This window comes from Talpa occidentalis, unplaced genomic scaffold (assembly GCF_014898055.3).
Source record: "Talpa occidentalis isolate TD23 unplaced genomic scaffold, MPIMG_talOcc4v2.1 talOcc4.2, whole genome shotgun sequence".
NCBI classification, from domain to species: domain Eukaryota; kingdom Metazoa; phylum Chordata; class Mammalia; order Eulipotyphla; family Talpidae; genus Talpa; species Talpa occidentalis.
In genome coordinates this window covers 61,438,693-61,456,761 of record NW_023602073.1, presented here as the reverse complement: position 1 = coordinate 61,456,761, position 18,069 = coordinate 61,438,693, and the positions used below count along the sequence as shown (strand labels likewise).

The 18,069-nt window shown below is 38.7% G+C and overlaps 1 protein-coding gene across 2 annotated transcripts in view; it reads left to right on the top strand.

The window, feature by feature from the left end:
* The window catches only part of KIF6 (kinesin family member 6), a 436,358-nt gene that overhangs the window by 278,625 nt on the left and 139,664 nt on the right, over positions 1–18,069 (top strand). The gene's annotated exons all lie outside the window — the stretch shown is intronic.

The window sequence follows — 18,069 nt, the reverse complement described above, 5'->3', positions numbered from 1 at the left end:
CTGCTCTTGTCACAGTTATCATTCCTTTCTGTTCTTCAGATTTCCTGTTCAAGATTTGTGTTCAAGTGCTAGTATTCTTCATTTTCTATCCTGAAATCAAATATGTAATAAATAATATGAGATTATCTTCAGTGATAACATTAATTGCATAGATCTGTGAAGACCTCAGTTCCAGCGGAGATATCTCTCAAGTCCATTGCTATGACCATGCCTCAGGTTTAAACTAACAGATGTATTCAATGAGCACCAATTTATGTGATCTGGGACAAAAACAATTTGGAAAATCATTAGTAGACTTCTTTAGGGAAAAAAAAAATACAAGTCTCAAAAAGGAAAAATATAGGAACTCCACAAAAGAAATCCAAATAGTGAAAGGCAATTTAGAAAACAAAGATTTTATAGAAAATCAAGAAAAAGTGGAAATTACCATAAAACCTATTTATAATACTTTCATCACTTTAATTCAGATGCAGATATGGAAGGTAGCTATGTTTTAAAGAGCCTCTGATTTCAGATTTGGGCGCTGCATTTAGAATTGATGTTGGGGAGCAAGGTTGAGCTCTCAGAGTCAGACCTCAGATGGCAGCTGTCAATACTTTAGAAGGTGACATTTGCTGAAACTTTAAAAGTTTTGTAGTCAGTTCCGCCATTCTAGAGGTTTGATCTTCTGATTCTTCCCAAAGTTAATAAAATTGATGGAGGCTGACCCATACAAACTAAATCTACAGGAGACGGCTATAAATCACAATGTGTCACTTGACAAAATTTTACAATAGTGTCTATGTTTGTCAAGGAAGTCAGAATTCTGATGTTTGGTTTAGAGAATGGCCCACCCCAACAATCTCTCTGTAGTAGGATCATGAACATAATTAGACAGATACTTGCTTATACAACAGATATTTACTGAATACCTCCTCAGTACCCATACCCAGCCCTGTGTCAGTTTCTAGGGCATAATGGTTTTAAATAAGTTCAGTCCTGACTAGAACCCAGCACCTGATTAATAGGCAAAGTCAATATAGTAAGTATCAAATACAAGGGGAATTATGTAGTGGAAAGATCTAGCCCAGAGTCAAGCAAGACTTCTGGGAGGAGAGGGCATCTCCACTACTCCTAAAAGGTGGGTAGTATTTACTCAACAGCAATAGTGGGCAGAGCTAAAGGAGCAAGCATCCTGCAAAGGGAGCAGCAAGTGCTGAAACCATAGAGTAAACTACAGAAGTGGTAATTTGAGTGGAATCCAAACAAAGCAACCAAATGGGAGAGCTTAAACTCCCATTACGAAGCTAGGACAACAGGGATTTCCGTCCTTAGCTCTGACTGCCAAGTGAACTGAATGTGGAGATTGGCTGATTTGGGGTATTGTCTCTGTGTGCTGTCCATTCTCTGACAAGCTCTTCCTCAGAACCTACTCTTTTTTATATATTGCACTTGAGCAAGTGTTAATTCATTGGTATGTCAAGAAAGTAACTGAGTGACTGGACACAGCGGTTGAGCACTGGGCTGCCAAGTTGCCTGCAGCCTCTGCAGCACCTGTTCGATCCCCGGCTACCGACGAAGGTCCACATGGCGCGCAGACCTCTCCTGCCGTGCCTGCTGCTCCCCTCAGCAGTGTACTTCATCAGTCTACCTGTTCAGCTCCCCGCTCTGTCTCTGGTGAATTCTCTCACCCTCCCATGCTTCTGACTCTACCCAGTGCTTGTATAAATAAATAAATCTTAAAAAAAAAAAAGTAACTGAGTGGGTTTTAATAAGCAGTTTTTCAAATTAGCTAGGAACTATCAGAAGGCACTGTACATGGTAAGGGCAAGTGTTGTTTTGTGAGATTTTATTTCAGATGAATGGACATATACATGGATGGGTGTTAATAAATCCAAGTGACAATCTTTGTTTTACTACTAACATCGCTGGGTTTGTGTAACCTGTCACCATCCTTGTCACTGATCACTCACAAGTTCAGAAATTCTAAAAAGGGTATTGAGTTAGACATTTGACTACTTGTATTTTCAAAGTCTGAAGCCAAAACTAAATTTCAAGGTGTCCTTGTGGATGTGTTTTTTGGAAATTATACTTCAGTGTGTCACAATCAAAAAGTTTAAAGAACAGGATTCTAGTTAACACAACCTCATTATATAACAAACTATTCTAGAACTTGGTGGTGTAAAGTAACAACCATTTTATGATGCCCCATGATTTTATGAATCAGGAATTTAAACAAGGTTCAGGTAGGTGACTATTCTGTTCCAGAATATTTAATGAAGTTACCTATTTGTAGTCAGCTGGGCAGGACTGAGGGCCCAGCCAGCTAATCAACATCCTAGAAGTGACCACTGGAAGCATCTTTCTCTGTCCATGTAACATCTAGGGACTCTCTAGCTGGCCTTTCCAGAAGAGTTGTGACACTAATATGGAGGCTTGAAGTTCTCAGAGGAAATAAATGGAAATTGTGAGTCATCTTAAAACCTAAGTCCAGAACTGACATAGCATCATTTCCATCATTTCTTATTAGTCAAGTCAGCTGCAGGCCAAACTGGGTCAAGAGGAGGGTACATAGAGTCTACCCTTCCAGGGAAGAAGTGTCAAAGTACAGAAAGCCATCTTGAATCTGCACAACATTGTTCTTCATTGCCTGACATGGACGTTGGACACTGACTCTCTAAATTAGAATCCCACTTCCTAGCTATGCAACTTCAGGCAAGTTACTTAATTTCTCAGTGCTTCAGTTTTCACATCTAAAAATGGAAATAATGTATACCATCTCCCTAATAGGATTGTTGTGAAGATTCATTGACTTGAAAATTAAAAATCATGTAGACATTTGCTGGCCTGCAGTAAAAGCTATGTATGTGTCAGATCTTTCTTTTACCATTCCTTCTTCTTCTTGTCCCACATTCTTTCTAAAAGCAGATTCATACTCTTGTTCAGCCAATATTAATGGCTTGCCCCTTTGTTCTGTTCCAACATACCAGAGAGGCCAACATGCTTCTTTTATGTCAGTGGCTCTCTGCACACTAATTGTCAATGAAAAGCAAGCGGGGGAGGATCCAAATCTCTGGAAGATCTGAAGCTTGAGAAATGTTTTCTCAAAATCTTCACTTTCTTTTTTTCCTTTTTTTTAAAGATTTATTTATTTATTTATACAAGAACCAGAGTACAGGCCAGATGCGTGAGACGGTGAGAGGATTCACCAGAGACAGAGCCGTGAACAGAACAGGCAGACTGACGAAATACACTGCTGAGGGGAGCAGCGGGCAAGACAGGAGAGGTCTGCCGCGCCATATGGGACCTTCACCGGCCTGGATCGAACAGGCGCTACAGAGGCTGCAGACAGCTTAACAGCACTGCGCTCAACCGCCTGCGCCACCAGGGGAGGCCCAAGCTTTTCACTTTCAAACTGCTAATCGCTAGGTTGTGTTAGTTCATTGCTTACTATGTGCCAAGTCCCGTGCTAAGTGCTGGGAATCGGAGTTTGGATAAGACACTATAGCTCAGCCTATAAGGGCCTTATGTTCATCTGAGTGGGATAGTTAACCGTCAGGTAAGCAAAGAAGTCAAGTCATCATAAGTGCTCTGAAGAAAATAAAACATACTAAGGGAATAAAGAGTTGATGAGGATGGGGAAATGATTATAAAGTGTCAGGGATGATCTCTTTGATGAAAGATGTGGGCAATTTCATATTTTATCATATATTAATTAAATTTCCAGAGCTTTCCTTTCTTATTTTGTGAGATGTCCTGTCTATGAAATCACTCTTCAAGTGGTTAATCTCAACCACCACACACAGGTTGTGTTATATCAGTGCCAGAGAGTAACCCAGTGTCCCTGCCCCGGGGGGGCACCCTGCAGTTTTCTGTCTAGTAACTATGCTTACTAGCAGTGTGACAGAGGCTGAGTCTCTTTTCCTCACTCAGGATAATTAATTTCCTGGATCCAATTATTTATTAGGCATTTGTTACAGAGCAGACCCTGTAAACAAAACAATTTGGAAAAATGGTTCCTGCAACATATTAGTGGAGAAGAGCTAGAAATGCACCAGCACATATGAAGATGGGGGCATAATAAGACCCAAATAAGTGTTAGTATTGGTAAGTCCCTTTTGAAAGTGTCCCCATAGTTTTGTCACACCCTCCTCTTGGTTATCGTTTGTCACCTGTACTGAAATCACCTGTTTATAGTCGTGTAGGCCTCCCACACACCATGAACTGAAGAACATAGAATATGACTGATTCATTATTTTATCCCTGGTTCTTGGCCCTCAGTCAGAATTCAATAAATATTTTTGGAATGAGTGGAGCAGCTAGTCACCGGGAAATGTCACTCTCAGATACCTTGTCCTCCATCAGGGCCTGTCTCATTTCGTTTATTGATCCTGAAATGCTGGTAGACTTTTTTCCATTTCCCTTTTCTCTTAGGGTTAATATCCTGGATAGTACAGTAACAGTCCTTGAGTTTTCCTTTGAATGCTGGATGAAGGCCTGGAAGAGCAGTGAAACATTTAAGTGCCCACACCCTTAATGTTGAGGTCAAATCTTAGATCTCTTTCAGATGCTTGCAATGAGCTAATTTAAGACCTGCTCTATAAAGATGGATTTCAAATTGTTATCATGACTGAAAGACTGCCTTTTAAAATTCTAGCAGAGAAAACTTGGCGTGTCAGACAAAGGTGCAGCCCAACATGATGACTCATAATGTGATATGACAGGTGGGAAATCTTAAAAAATCACTATTTTCTCATAAACCCAGCTGCAGAACTCAGATGTGGAGCTAGGTGGGGGCTGAATGTAGCAGAGATGGAGGAAAAACATCAGGAAAACAGCAGTTGTGGAGAAGAAAGGCACTCGGTGCATATAGGAAAGGTTTGGGGCACCTTCAATTCCAGAGTATTCACTCAGTGTGCACCAGCCAACTATTTTCCTACTGGCTTCTTCCTCAGACTGCCTATATTTTGTTTATTCATTCCTTTTAGTTCCTTCCTCCTAAGGTAGTCAGGGAGAAAGGGAAAAAAAAAAACAATCTCAAATCAGTTTGACTGTTTAATGAGAAACTCAGAGTTGTTTTGTAGAGGGGTGGAAGGAAGGGATGGAAAACTAAAACTATTCACCAAAATTAAAGTTTTAAATTATTTGTTATTTGAATTATCCTTACTTTTCCATTTATCTAAAAAGCCAAGCAACAGCAAAATAAGATAAATGGAGAAGCCAAGGTAGGGCGAGAAGGGACCTAGCTTCTCGTTCTAACTTGTTAAGGAGACCTGGAACAAGTCACTTTACTTCTTTAGGGTTTCTCTAGGGTTTCCTTGTCCGAACCAAAATCAACATAAATGCCCACTGTCCCCTCCACTGAGCCCATGGCAGACATCTGTGGTGGATCACGCTTTCTCCAGTGAGGCAGATTGGGTTTCAAGTCTTCCTCAACAGGCCTCCAAACAGCCACTATCAATGGTGGAGGGTGGTGTCAGCACTCAGGATGAAACCCACTGATGGTTCTAACACTAGCTCTAAAACTATATGTTCATTATCAGTAATATCATGGACTGGGAATAGGCCCTGTACCTACTTCTTCCCACCTCTCCCCTCACCTGGTAGTGAATGGCAACAGACCCACATGAACATGAGCTCCACATGCAACCGTCCTCCAGTCCAACAGACACAACCAGTAATGTACGTACTCCAGCTTGATCTCAAGATAGGGTGTCTGTGTGTAATAGTTAACAGGAATCTGGATAATTTGGCTCAGGTTCATAAATCCCCATTTGAAGCAGTAAGAGGGGGCTGATTTGGCTGGCTAGTCCTTACATGTGGGATCCCAATAACCTCTTCTTAGTAGTACCCAGAGAACTGGGGATGTGTTGGCTGATGTTGCCACCAGATATGGGTCTCAACATGGTAGTGGTTGCAGCAGTGGTGATGGTGGTTTGTGTGTGTGTGTGTGTGTGTGTATGTTTGTGCCCCATTGGCTTCATCTCTAAGGACTTCACAGTCTCACTATAGAATCAGAGTTAAGCACAGAGTACTGACTGTATCACAGAGGTCACATAAGGAATAGATCAGAATGGGCTCAAAGTTCAGCTGTAGGGAATGGCTTAGGGAGCCAATGGGGGAGACTTGGAAGACAACAAGGCTTGAGATGGACAGAGGAAATAGCCAAAATAAAGGCACAGGGATGGAAACGTTCAGGAATTCAGAAGAAACCCCCCTGATAGGAGCACAAGATGCTTGATGGGGATCACACTAGTGGATGTTAGATTGTGTGTGGGGGGTGATGTTTGAATTCAATGCAAAGACCATAAGGAAACGTTTCTGGCACCCCATTTAAAGAGGTATTTGGGAAGATTAATCTGGCAAGGATTTATAAAAGGAATCAGAGAGGGAGAAACTGTCTGAGGCAATTGTTTACAAGGCTTATGATGAAATTCATCACTCAAGTTTTAATTTCATTAGAAAATAAGGCAGTGATGTGTATTGTGCACATGTGTGTATCTTCCCTAAAATACAGTAAAACATACTTATTCCATGCTTTGACGAGGTAATACAGCCACTTGACTCTTAAATACAAACAAGAGGAAGTGCTTTTCAGAAAACAGTTGCTCCCTCCCCTGTCCCTGTGTGTCTCGGTCCCACCTGGCATCCTGTCCCTCTGCTTTCATTACTTCCTTGTGTAGATCCAGGGTTTATTTATGCAAATTCAAACAAATGTTAATGTACGTTTTTTATCTTCCTTTTTTCTTAACAAAAACAACAACATGCTATCCATGCATCTCTGGACTTTTTTTTTTTTTTTTTCCCACTGAAAAGTAGGTGTTGAAGATTTTCCACATCATCCTTCTGGTTAGTTGCATAGTATCCCACAATAAGGAACCACACCCTTATAGAAGTTTGTTTTTTTTTTAAATTGAGGTATAATTGACATAAAATATTATTAGTTTCAGGTGTACAACATAGTGATTTGGTATTTATATATACTGTGAAATGGTCACCAAAGTAAGTCTAACCCATCACCCACCATACATAGTTAAAAAAAATTTTTTTTGAGGGATTTTAAGATCTGTTCTTAGCAACTTTCAATATTCAATACAGTATTAACTAGAGTCACCACGCAATACATTAGATCCCCAGGACTCTGTCATTATATAAATGGAAGTTTATACCTTTTGACCGCAATCCATTTTGCCCATCTCTCAACCCTGCTTCTAGAAACCACCAATCTGGGCCTCCAGATTAAGTCTGTAGTGCTATCAACACTACCTCCTGAGTTTGATCCCCAGCCAGGTTGCTAACCCACACATAGTGCAGCAGACCTCTCCTGTCTTGTGTGCTGCTCCCCTAAGCAGTAAATCTGCCTGTTCTGCTCCCTACTATGTCTCTGGCGAATCCTCTCACCCCCCACACCTCTGGCCTATACCCTAGTACTTCTACACAAAAATTAAAAAAAAAAATTTTAAAGTTTAGAAAGCCACCAATCAGTCTGCTCTGTTTCTTAGTTTTGTTTCATTGTATTTGTTTGATCATTTGTTTAGATTCCACAGATAAGTGAGATCATACAGCTTTTGTCTCTCTCTGATTTTTATAATTTAACACAATGCCATCAATATTCATCCACGTTGTTACAAATGGCAAAATTTCATTCTTTGTATGGCTGAAGAGTATTCTATTGTATATATGCAGTCATGCATCACATGATGATGTTTTGGTGAATGACAGGCCACATACATGACAGTGATCCCCAAATTCCCACTGCCTACTGACAGTATAGCACACACTCCCAGTGTGCTATAGGACCAATGAGAAATCACGGATAACCCAACTTCTTTTCCAAGATGTCCTCCTGAAGTGCTATGCTGTGAAATATAAAAGTACTGTTTGGAGAATAAAACACACTCTGTGATGCTCACATAATGGTCAAATCACCTAATGACTCACTTCTTAGAACACTTTCCCCTTAGTAAGCAACACAGGACTGTATTCCATAATTTCTTTATCCATTCATCTATCATTTAAGTCCCTTACATACCTTGGCTATTGTAAGTAATCCTGCAATGAATATGGGGGTGTATGTATTTTTTTTGAATTAGTGTTTTTATTTTCTTCATATAAATACCCACAAGTAGAATTGCTGAATCATATGGAAATTTAATTTCTAATTTTTTTGAGAACCCTCCACACTATTTTCCATAGGGGCTGTGTCAATTTATATTCCCACCAATAGCACACAAGGGTTCCCTTTTCTCCACATCCTTGCCACCACTTGTTATTTCTTGTCTTTTTCATAATGTCCATTCTAACAGGTATGTGGATGTGTTTTTAAAATAATCTTGTGCTAGAAGATGTGGTACATATACACAAAGGAATATTATTCAGCAATCAAAAAAGATAAACTCATGCCATTCGCAGCAATGTGGATGGAACTAGACAGAATTATGCTCAGTGAAATAAGCCAGAAGGTAAAAGAAAAATATCGGATGGTTTCACTTATAGCAGGAATATAGGGGAACCAAATAAGACATCAGTGTAAAAAAATAACAGTCCAAAACACAACAAAGCAAAAACAGACAATTATAAATCAGAGACATCCTGCAGGGGAGGAGGAGGGAGAGGGATCAGAGGGAGGGAGGGAGGAGCACAGGAGACTGGGGTGATGGTACATGGGTGCCTTGGGGAAGGAAACTCTATGGGGACTGCACCTGAGGGGGAAGCAAATATTGTTTAAAGATGAACAATGATGTAAAAAAAAATTAAAAAATTAATATAAAAAATTAATCTTGTGCTGCTATAGCCAGTGCTACAGAAAGTAACTTGGTTCATATCATTGCTTAAGTGTACATGGATATCTGTAGAATCATTTCCACAAATTGTTCACTGTCTCAAAGTCTACATATTTTTATTATTTCAATAGAGATTTGTGAATTGCCTTTTTAAGGGAATCGTACTAATTAGCATTCTTGCCAGCAGTAGTTGGGATGCCTACTTACTTCCCCACAGTTTTGCCATAACAGTGGGTTATCACCTTGGGAGCTTTTCCAGTCTAATAGGTGACATTGTCATGTAGCTCTGATTTGCTTTTCTCTTATTATGATTGAAGTTGAGCATCTTTTCATATGTTTTTGAACCCAGTGGATTCTGAGCTCCTCCTTAGGGGGTGACTTCATCATTTCTTTATCCCTCCTAGAGCCTTCCCAAATGCCTTGCTAAAAAGTCGGTTTTTAGTCAAGATTTATAAATCCAATAAATGTTTGTATGAATGAGGAGATGGATGATGAATAAATGTTTATGCTATTGGAGTTATAAATCTTCAATTAGATGTGATTCTTCCCTCAAGCAGCATAGATATGATAAGCTCAACAAGCACATATAAAAGCAACATGTGTGTGTTAAAGATTATGGGCAGTAGTCTAAGAGAGAAGAGTACTTTTCCTTAGGTTAAGAAAGTAGAGAAATTTACATGAAATATCTTGTTCATCCACAGAAAGGCAAAGGACTGGAGAGAAGAAGAAATCCCACAGCACATTTCCATGGGTTCTTATTCACTTAAATAGTAGTTTGAAGCTGCTATGATTAACTGGTTTTCATAGAAATAACTAGTAGATGAGGAAGAGGCATAAAATACAGCCCCAGCATGTGGGTTTTTTGGGCTCCTTCCCGCTTCATTTTGTCTCAGAATCCACCCAAAATTTAGCTTTTTGTGGCAGTACAGACTGTGCCATTACTGGAGTTTCAGGCCTGAGCTTTTTTTACTTCTCTGTTGTTTCTATGTGTTCCCACATCAAAATGCCATAAGCCACAAACCAAGCATGTTTGACTGTCAATTTGTTAGTTTTATGAGTGTTATGGAATTCCATTCTCTAGTAGCGCATTTGCCAATCGTTTGTATTGTGCTGTCTCCCATCAAAGAGAAGCCACTGCCAGACGGGCGGGGGGTAGAGCCACTGGTCAGCAGAACTGCAGTAGAACTTCCCATGCTGTGCCATTACCTGAGGTGACTTTTCAAACAGCTAAACTCCAGCTGGCCTGTGGCCCCAAAAGGAAGGCCTACCCCTAAAAGAATCATGCAGAAGCATGAAACCATTCGTGTTCTAATGAGGCACCTTCATTCTCCTTGAAGAACAAGAGTTGCCCTGAAACTCACAGGAAGGCTCCTAAAGCTGAGCCCAGCTTCAGCCCCAAATACAAGGTCACACCCATATAAGGTCACCACCCATCAAACCAGAACTGGATCAAGAGCAATAGTCACCTATGGAGCAGGGAGGCAGAAGAGGGGCAGGAAAAGAAGAATAAGAAGATAGAACCTGAATTCAGGTTAGAGCCCTGATGCCAGGTACTACCAAAAAAAATAATCCCACAAATATTGGGGAAATAAAGTGAGTAGGGACGCTACTTGATATGCTGAATAGTTCTGCTGAGGGATATTAACTGTTTGACATTAGGATATTTGAAAAATTGGGATACCTGCAAACTTTCCATCACTGGTTCTTTTTCTTTCTATTGCTACTTTTGTGGGGGGTGTGTAATATAGATCAAGAAGAAACAACTGAAATGTATACAATTGATCTTGAACAGTGTAGGGGATGATGGACACCAACCCTCTGGGCAGTCAAAAATCCATTTATAATTTATAGTCAGTCCTTTTTATTTAAAACGTCCACATCCACAAAATCCGAGGTTGGTTGAATCTGTGAATGTGAAACCCTGAGGGCAGATAAATATCCACGTAAAAGTGGACCCACACAGTTACACCCATGTTGCTCAAGAGTCAGTTGTACTCAGTATTTCACAGTCTGTTTCCCCCATCTGTGTCATTGGGTCTCTGCCTTCTCAGAACACCCTTGTGTGTTATTTCCATCTCTACCAGCCATGTACTTCCTAGACAGGGAGGAGCCAGTAAAGTGGAGTGACTTGCCTAAGGTCATAAGACTCATAAAGAAAAGCCAAGCCTTTAACTTGGGTCTTCTGAATCAAAAACTCAGCCTCCTTCCAGGATTTGTTTCTTAACTCATGAAAAATTGTTGAAGCAAATGAATTCTGGCACTGAGAAGTGCAAAAGATGGAGCATTATCTTCACTTTCAGCAACAAAATCACTATAAAATTGTACCATGATCATCGGAAGTTATAGCTATTATCCTGGACTCAGAGGCGGGAATGAATGAGTAATCAATACCTCTGGATGACTGCCCTGGCAATTATGCCACAGAGCAATAGCTCCACTGCCAGGCAGTTCTGCAGAAAGTTAGAGATGGAACAACTCTTTATGATTTGCCATTTCTCCAGAGATGAACTTGTTATGTCACAATCCACAAACCACACCATGATAGCACACAGATTACACCAAGTATTTATTTAGCCCTACCTCCTAGTTCCTCGGGGAACGGTGGGAAGGAAATTGAGAGCCCCTTTCAAACAAGGAAACTGCGAAAGACCACGCTTTAAGACCACAGCCCTTTCACAGCAGGAACTCACAAGTCCAGCCCACTTAGTGTGTTGTTTCTGTGATCAATGATTGCTCCCATGGAAATATTCAAGGGTCTTACTTTCTGACATGAAATTTGAGGCTTATAAAATGTACTTTGTTCATGTGAGTAAAGAAGAAAATATTATATAGCACACACTATGTATCAGTTTTCTTCATTACTGGACACCTGTAATTAAAGAGACCACTTATCTACGAAAGAAATTTGCTTTGAAAATAAATATATTAACCCCCAATAGGTAATATTTTTATTATTTTACCTATTTAGTATTATATCACAGTATATATATATATATATATATATATATATATATATAGTTTATAGTTTCTGAACCACAATATCTAGAGGGCCTAGAGGATTCAAACCCACTAAAAAAACATAGAGGGCCTCCCCAGTGGCACAGCAGTTGAGCGCTGGGCTGCAAAGCTGCCTGCAGCCTCTACAGTGCCAGTTCGATCCCTGGCCACCAGGTGAGGGTCCCACATGGCACGCAGACCTCTCCTGCTATGCCCACTGCTCCCCTCAGCAGTGTATTTCTTCGCCAGTCTGCATGTACTGTTCCCCACTCTGGCGAATCCTCTCACCCTCCCGTGCTTCTGACTGTATCCAGTGCTTGTATAAATAAATAAATAAATCTTTTTTAAAAAACATGGAGCTTCCCGGAATATCTATTAAATTGAAGAATGTATGGGGGGAAATGTGAACTTCATTATTAAGAGGTTTGGTCACATTGAAGTTAACAAGACTGGGAGAGTGGAGGATGAAGAGGGAAGGGAGGAGGGAGACCAGTGGACTAAGGTGGAGGACTCTGAGGTCTTTGGTGGGGATATGAAGGGATAGCATACATCCGAAGAGATGTGAACCTAATATCTCTCAATTATATGCAGCATTGTAAAACATTACCTCAGTAAAATATAAAACAAACAAAAAAAGGCTTGGTTTGCGTGTGGAAATAAATTCGTATTTCCTATATAAGTCAATGCTGTATTATTTATTTATTTTTTTGTTTGTTTGTTTGTTTGTTTATTTATTTTTGTGGGACCCTCACCAGCGGCCAGGGAACAAACCGGCGCTGCAGAGGCTGCGGGCAGCCTCACAGCCCAACACTCAACTGCTGTGCCACCAGGGAAGGCCCAAAGCTGTATCTTTTTAATTTGTGTGAATACCTAGAAAATAGAATTATTTTTTTAATATTTTATTTTATATAATTCTTACATCATTTTTCATCTTTGCACAATGTATGCATTTTCATTTTTGTTATATTCCCCATTTTTATGCTTAGTAAGTGAATGAAAAATGCGTAACCTTTTGTTATTAAAGAATCTGGTGGCATTGGCACTGTAGTTGCAGAAAACACAAAGAGCGTGATGGATTTATCAGAAAGAATGTGAATTGCATTGGCCCACATGGCCAGGATTCATCTATAAAAGCAGAAAATCTGAAGTGTTTGAATTTTCTACAAGGCTAAGAAAGCACAGGCAACTGACTACTTTTTTTAAAAACTAGAGTGTCTTAGGATAGAGAAAGGGGGGAAAGAGAGAGAGAGAGAGAGAGAAATAGAGAGAGAGAGAGAGAGAGAGAGAGAGAGAGAGAGAGAATTGTTACTGCTATTGGTCAGTTTTGTTTTTTACTTTTCATTATGCAAAAACCTGTTTGATTTCTTACTGCATTTGACCAACCACTGATTTTGTTTCTAACATGGGAATAAGCTTACTTCCCTAATAATATAAAAGGCAAAAGTACCAACAATGAATTTTTAGGAGTCATTCATCATTTGCCAACACTAAAGGTAACAGTTTTTGAATAACATTTTCACCCAAGGACATTAAAGGAAACTTTAGCTGGAGCAGAAGAACGGGGCAAAATGCCAACATTTAAAGAGAGAAGGAGCCTCCCATAAAATCTGAGCCAGAATAGATGGGAGTATGGAGGGGCAACCAACAATGTAGAGTCTTAGGAACAAAGAGAAAAGAATTGTAGTTAGTTGAGCATATCAAATAAGATAAGGATTGCAAAGAGACTATTAGGGAGGGTTGGAGGAAGGTTTCCAATCCATCATGGAAGAATGGAAAGTGCCACCCTGTCCTGACAACAAGTAAAGAGCTGAACTAACTGGAAAGTCAATACCTTTTCTTAGAATCATAAGAGAAATGAGATCATAGAATAAGCCCCTATCTCCAAAATTGGAGAGTCCAAAGGTGAATGTTAGAGAACCATAATTTAGTAGAGAAAAAGTCTCTACAGGGACCAGTGCCAACATAAGGAAACCTGATTGGCAAATTGTTGGAGGCTCCCTGTGGACAAATCCAGAGTTAAAAAGTCCATAGGACACAGTCATGTGGAGGCTACCACATTTTTGTGAGTTTTACCTCGAAAAGCTCAATCACATCCTCACATAGAATATTAGAGAAAAATCCCCACATACTTACATCAGGAGGAGGGAGAAAGAATATTTTAAAATATGCCAGAGCACTCTGTTCTTCTTAACAAGATTCACCATCTGGAGAAACTGCAACCAGAGCCTTAAACTGTTTGTGTTTTATCAAAACCTAACAGTTGTAGGGGAAGGGAAATGCCCAACTCCACCTGACTCCAGCTTTCCATGTGGAGGAGGGGAAATGCACAACTTAAACCCTCTCTAGATACTTGAGGGGGTTTGTGGGGTGTGGAAAATAAGAAGCATGTGTGAAGTTCACAATCTAGAGGTATAGGCTCACTAAAAGACTGAGACCTAATTATACTGGCAAACTTTATGAGGTATATATACAGATATTGATTTTTAGTAATGCACACCTAACATTTACATAATGTTATACTAAAATATTACTTCAGATTTTTTTAAAAGTACAGATTAAAGTTGTTCTTGAAGGAAATACTCTTAATTGAATAAAAAAAGAGTAAACTATATGTTGTCTACAAAAAAACCCACTTTAAGTTTAAAGACATATAGTTTAAAAGATAAAGAATGGAAACATATTTGCCATAGTAACACTAATCAAAAGAAAATATCAGTAGCTGTGTCAATCCAGATGGAGCAAACTTCATAGGAAGGAAAGTTATCAGGGATAAGGAAGGTTGTTATAGAATGATAAAGGAGTCATTTCTGCAAGAAAAGTAGCAAGCTGTAATACTGTATGCACATAACAACAAAATGTCAAGTTGTATGACAAAACACTTAGAACTGCAAAGAGAAATAGATGAATCCACTATTTTATTTGGAAACTTCAACACCCCTCTATCAGAAATGGACAGATCCAGAAACAACTTAAATGCCCAATGACAGAGCAGTAGATTAAGAAGATGTGTTATATATACACAATAGCAAGCTATAAAATATTGTGTTATATATACACAATAGCAAGCTATAAAATAAAAGATGACCTCTTGCCACTGCCACAGGAGTGGCAGTGGAGAGGATTATGCTAACTGAAATAAGTCAGAAGTAGAAAGACAAATACTGGATGATTTCACTTACTGTTTTAACACAATAGTGATTGAGAACATTAACACCCTACTTTCAGTGGACAGATCAACCAGACAGAAAATCAACATGGAAGGTATAGCCTTAAAATGAAGAATTAAAGCATTAGTGCACTTTCTTTTCAAATGCACATGTAACATTCTCTAGGGCAGATCATATACTGGGACAAAACAAATGTCAAAAAAAAATAAGAAAGAAATCATTTCAAGTATCTTCTCTGATCACAATGGTATCAAAGTAGAAATCACACACACACCAAAAACAAGCAAACAAAAAAAAAAAAAAACCTCTAATATCTGGAGAATGAAATACATACCACTGAATGGCCATTGGATAAATAAGGAAATTAAAGAAGAAATATAAAAATACCTGGAGAGAAAACAAAACTGAAGACACAATGTATCAAAACCTATGAGACATTTCAAAAGCAGTACTAAGAGGAAAATATATAGTAATAACTGCCCCCAAAAGAAATCAAACAACCTTCTCTCTCACCTCAATAGAAAAAGAACAAACAGGGCCTCCCCGGTGGCGCAGCGGTTGAGCGCTGGGTTGCGAAGCTGCCCGCGGCCTCTGTGGCGCCGGTTCGATCCCCGGCTGCTCCCCGGCCACCAGAGGAGGGTCCCACATGGCGCGCAGACCTCTCCTGCCGCCCGCTGCTCCCCTCAGCAGTGTACTTCGGTCCCTCTGCCTGCTCTGCTCCCCGCTCTGGTGAATTCTCTCACCCTCCCGCGCTTCTGACTGTACCCAGTGCTTGTATAAACAAAAAAAACAAACAAACAAATAAATGAATAAAATAAATAAAAAAATAAAAAAAAAAAAAAAAGAAAAAGAACAAACAAAACCAAAAGCCAGTAGAAGAAAGGAAATAATAAAGAGCAGAAATACATGAAATAGAAATCAAAAAGGCAGTCCAAAAGATCAAAGAAGCCAAAAGTTGGTTCTTCGAAGACATCAACAGAATATATAAACCTCTAGCTAAATTTACTAAAGATAAAAGGAAGAAAAAAATCTAATAAACAAAGTCAGAAACAAAAGAGAAGTTAAAACACAAATTTCAGAATAGAGTGGATCATAAGAGATTACGATGAACATCTATATGCCAACAAATTGAATGACCAGGATGAAATGGACAAATTCTTAGAAACCCACAACCTTCGAAAACTGAACCAAAAGGAAATAGAAAACCTGAACAGAACAATCACAAGCCAAAATATTGAAACAATTATCAAAAGTCTCAATAAAAAAAACAAAAGCCTGGACCCAGATGGTTTCAATAGTGATTTCTAACAAATATTCAAAGATGAACTAATACCTATCCTTCTCAAACTCTTCCAAAAAATAAAGAGGGAAAGCTTCCAGACACATTTTATGAGGTCAGCATCACTCTGATATCAAAACCTGATAAACATCATATACACACACATTACAGACCAATGTCCCTGATGAATATAGATTCAGAAACCTTCAACAAAACCTTAGCAAATGTAAGTCAGCAATATATCAAAAGGATCATACATCATCACTAAGTATTCCAGAGATACAGGGATGGTTTAACATCCCCAAATCAATCAATGTAATTCACCACATCAACACAAGGAAACATAAAAATCATATGATTATATCAATAGATGCAGAGAGAGCATTTGATGAGATTCAACATCCATTTAATGATAAAAAGCTTCAAGGAGATAGGTGGAACATCCTTCAACAGAATAAAAGCCATATATGACAAGCCCACAGCCAACATGATATTCAATAATGAAAGACTGAAAGTTTTTCCTCTAAGATCTGATATAAGAAAAGGATGACCACTTTCACAACTATACTGAATATAATATTGAAGGCAAGAGAAAGATATAAATGAAATCCAAATTTGGAAAGAAGTAAAACAACCATTATTTGTAGATAACATAGCATACATAGAAAATTCTAAACAATCCACAAAGACACTAATTGAAATAATAAATCAACTCAGTAAAGTGACAGGGTAAAAAAATCAGTTTAAAAATCCAGCTGTGTTTCTACATGCAAGCAGTGAGTTAGGAGAGAAAGAAAACAATCCCACTTACAACTGCAAAAAATGAATTAAGTACCTAAGAGTAAACTTAATAAGGAAGTGAAGGACCCATACAATGAAAACTGTAAGGTGTTGTTGAAAGAAATAGAAGATGCAAAAAGTGGAAAGATATTCCAAGCTCATGGATTGGAAGAATTAACATTGTTAAAATGGCCATCTTTCCCAAAGCTATACATAAATTCAGTGCAATCCTATCAAAACTCTAATGGTATTGGTCAAAGAAATATACAGAACAAATATACTGAAATTCATGTGGAATCATGAAAGACACCAAATAGCAAAACAATCCTCACACAAAAAGAGGAAGTGTGGCAATATCATACTCCCAGAATTCAATTTATACCTCAAAGATATAGTAATCAAAACAGTGTGGTACTGAAACAAAAACAGACACAGAGACCAATGGAATAGAATTGAGATTCCAGAAGTAAATTCATGCATCTATTGACTGTTAATCTAAGACAAAGGAAGCAAGAATATATCCTGGAGAAAGGAAAGTCTCTTCAACAAATGATGCTGGGAAAATTGGACAGCCACATGCAAAAGAATGAAACTAGATCATTATCTCATACTTTACACAAAAATTAACTCAAAATGGATTAAAGACATGGGTACAAGACCCAAAACTATAAAATGTATTAATGAAAAAAATGGCAAAACATTCTGTGACATTGACTTCATATATGTCTTGGGGATTTGCTCTAATGGCAAGAGAAACAAAAGCAAATATAAACAAATGGGACTACATCAAACTAAAAAGGTTTCTGCACAGCAAAAGAAACTATTGGTAAAATAAGACACCCTATTGAATGGGTGAAAATACTTTGAACATCATACATCTGACAAAGGACTGATACCCAAAATATGAAAGAACTCATGCAACTCAACAAAAAGAAAACAATCAACCCAATCAAAAAAGTAAGCAGGAAAGCTAAATATACCCTTCTCCAAAGAAGACCTACAAGTGGCACATGAAAAAATGCTTATCAACATTTACCAACAGAGAATTCAAATCAAAACCACAATGAGATTCCATTTCTCACTT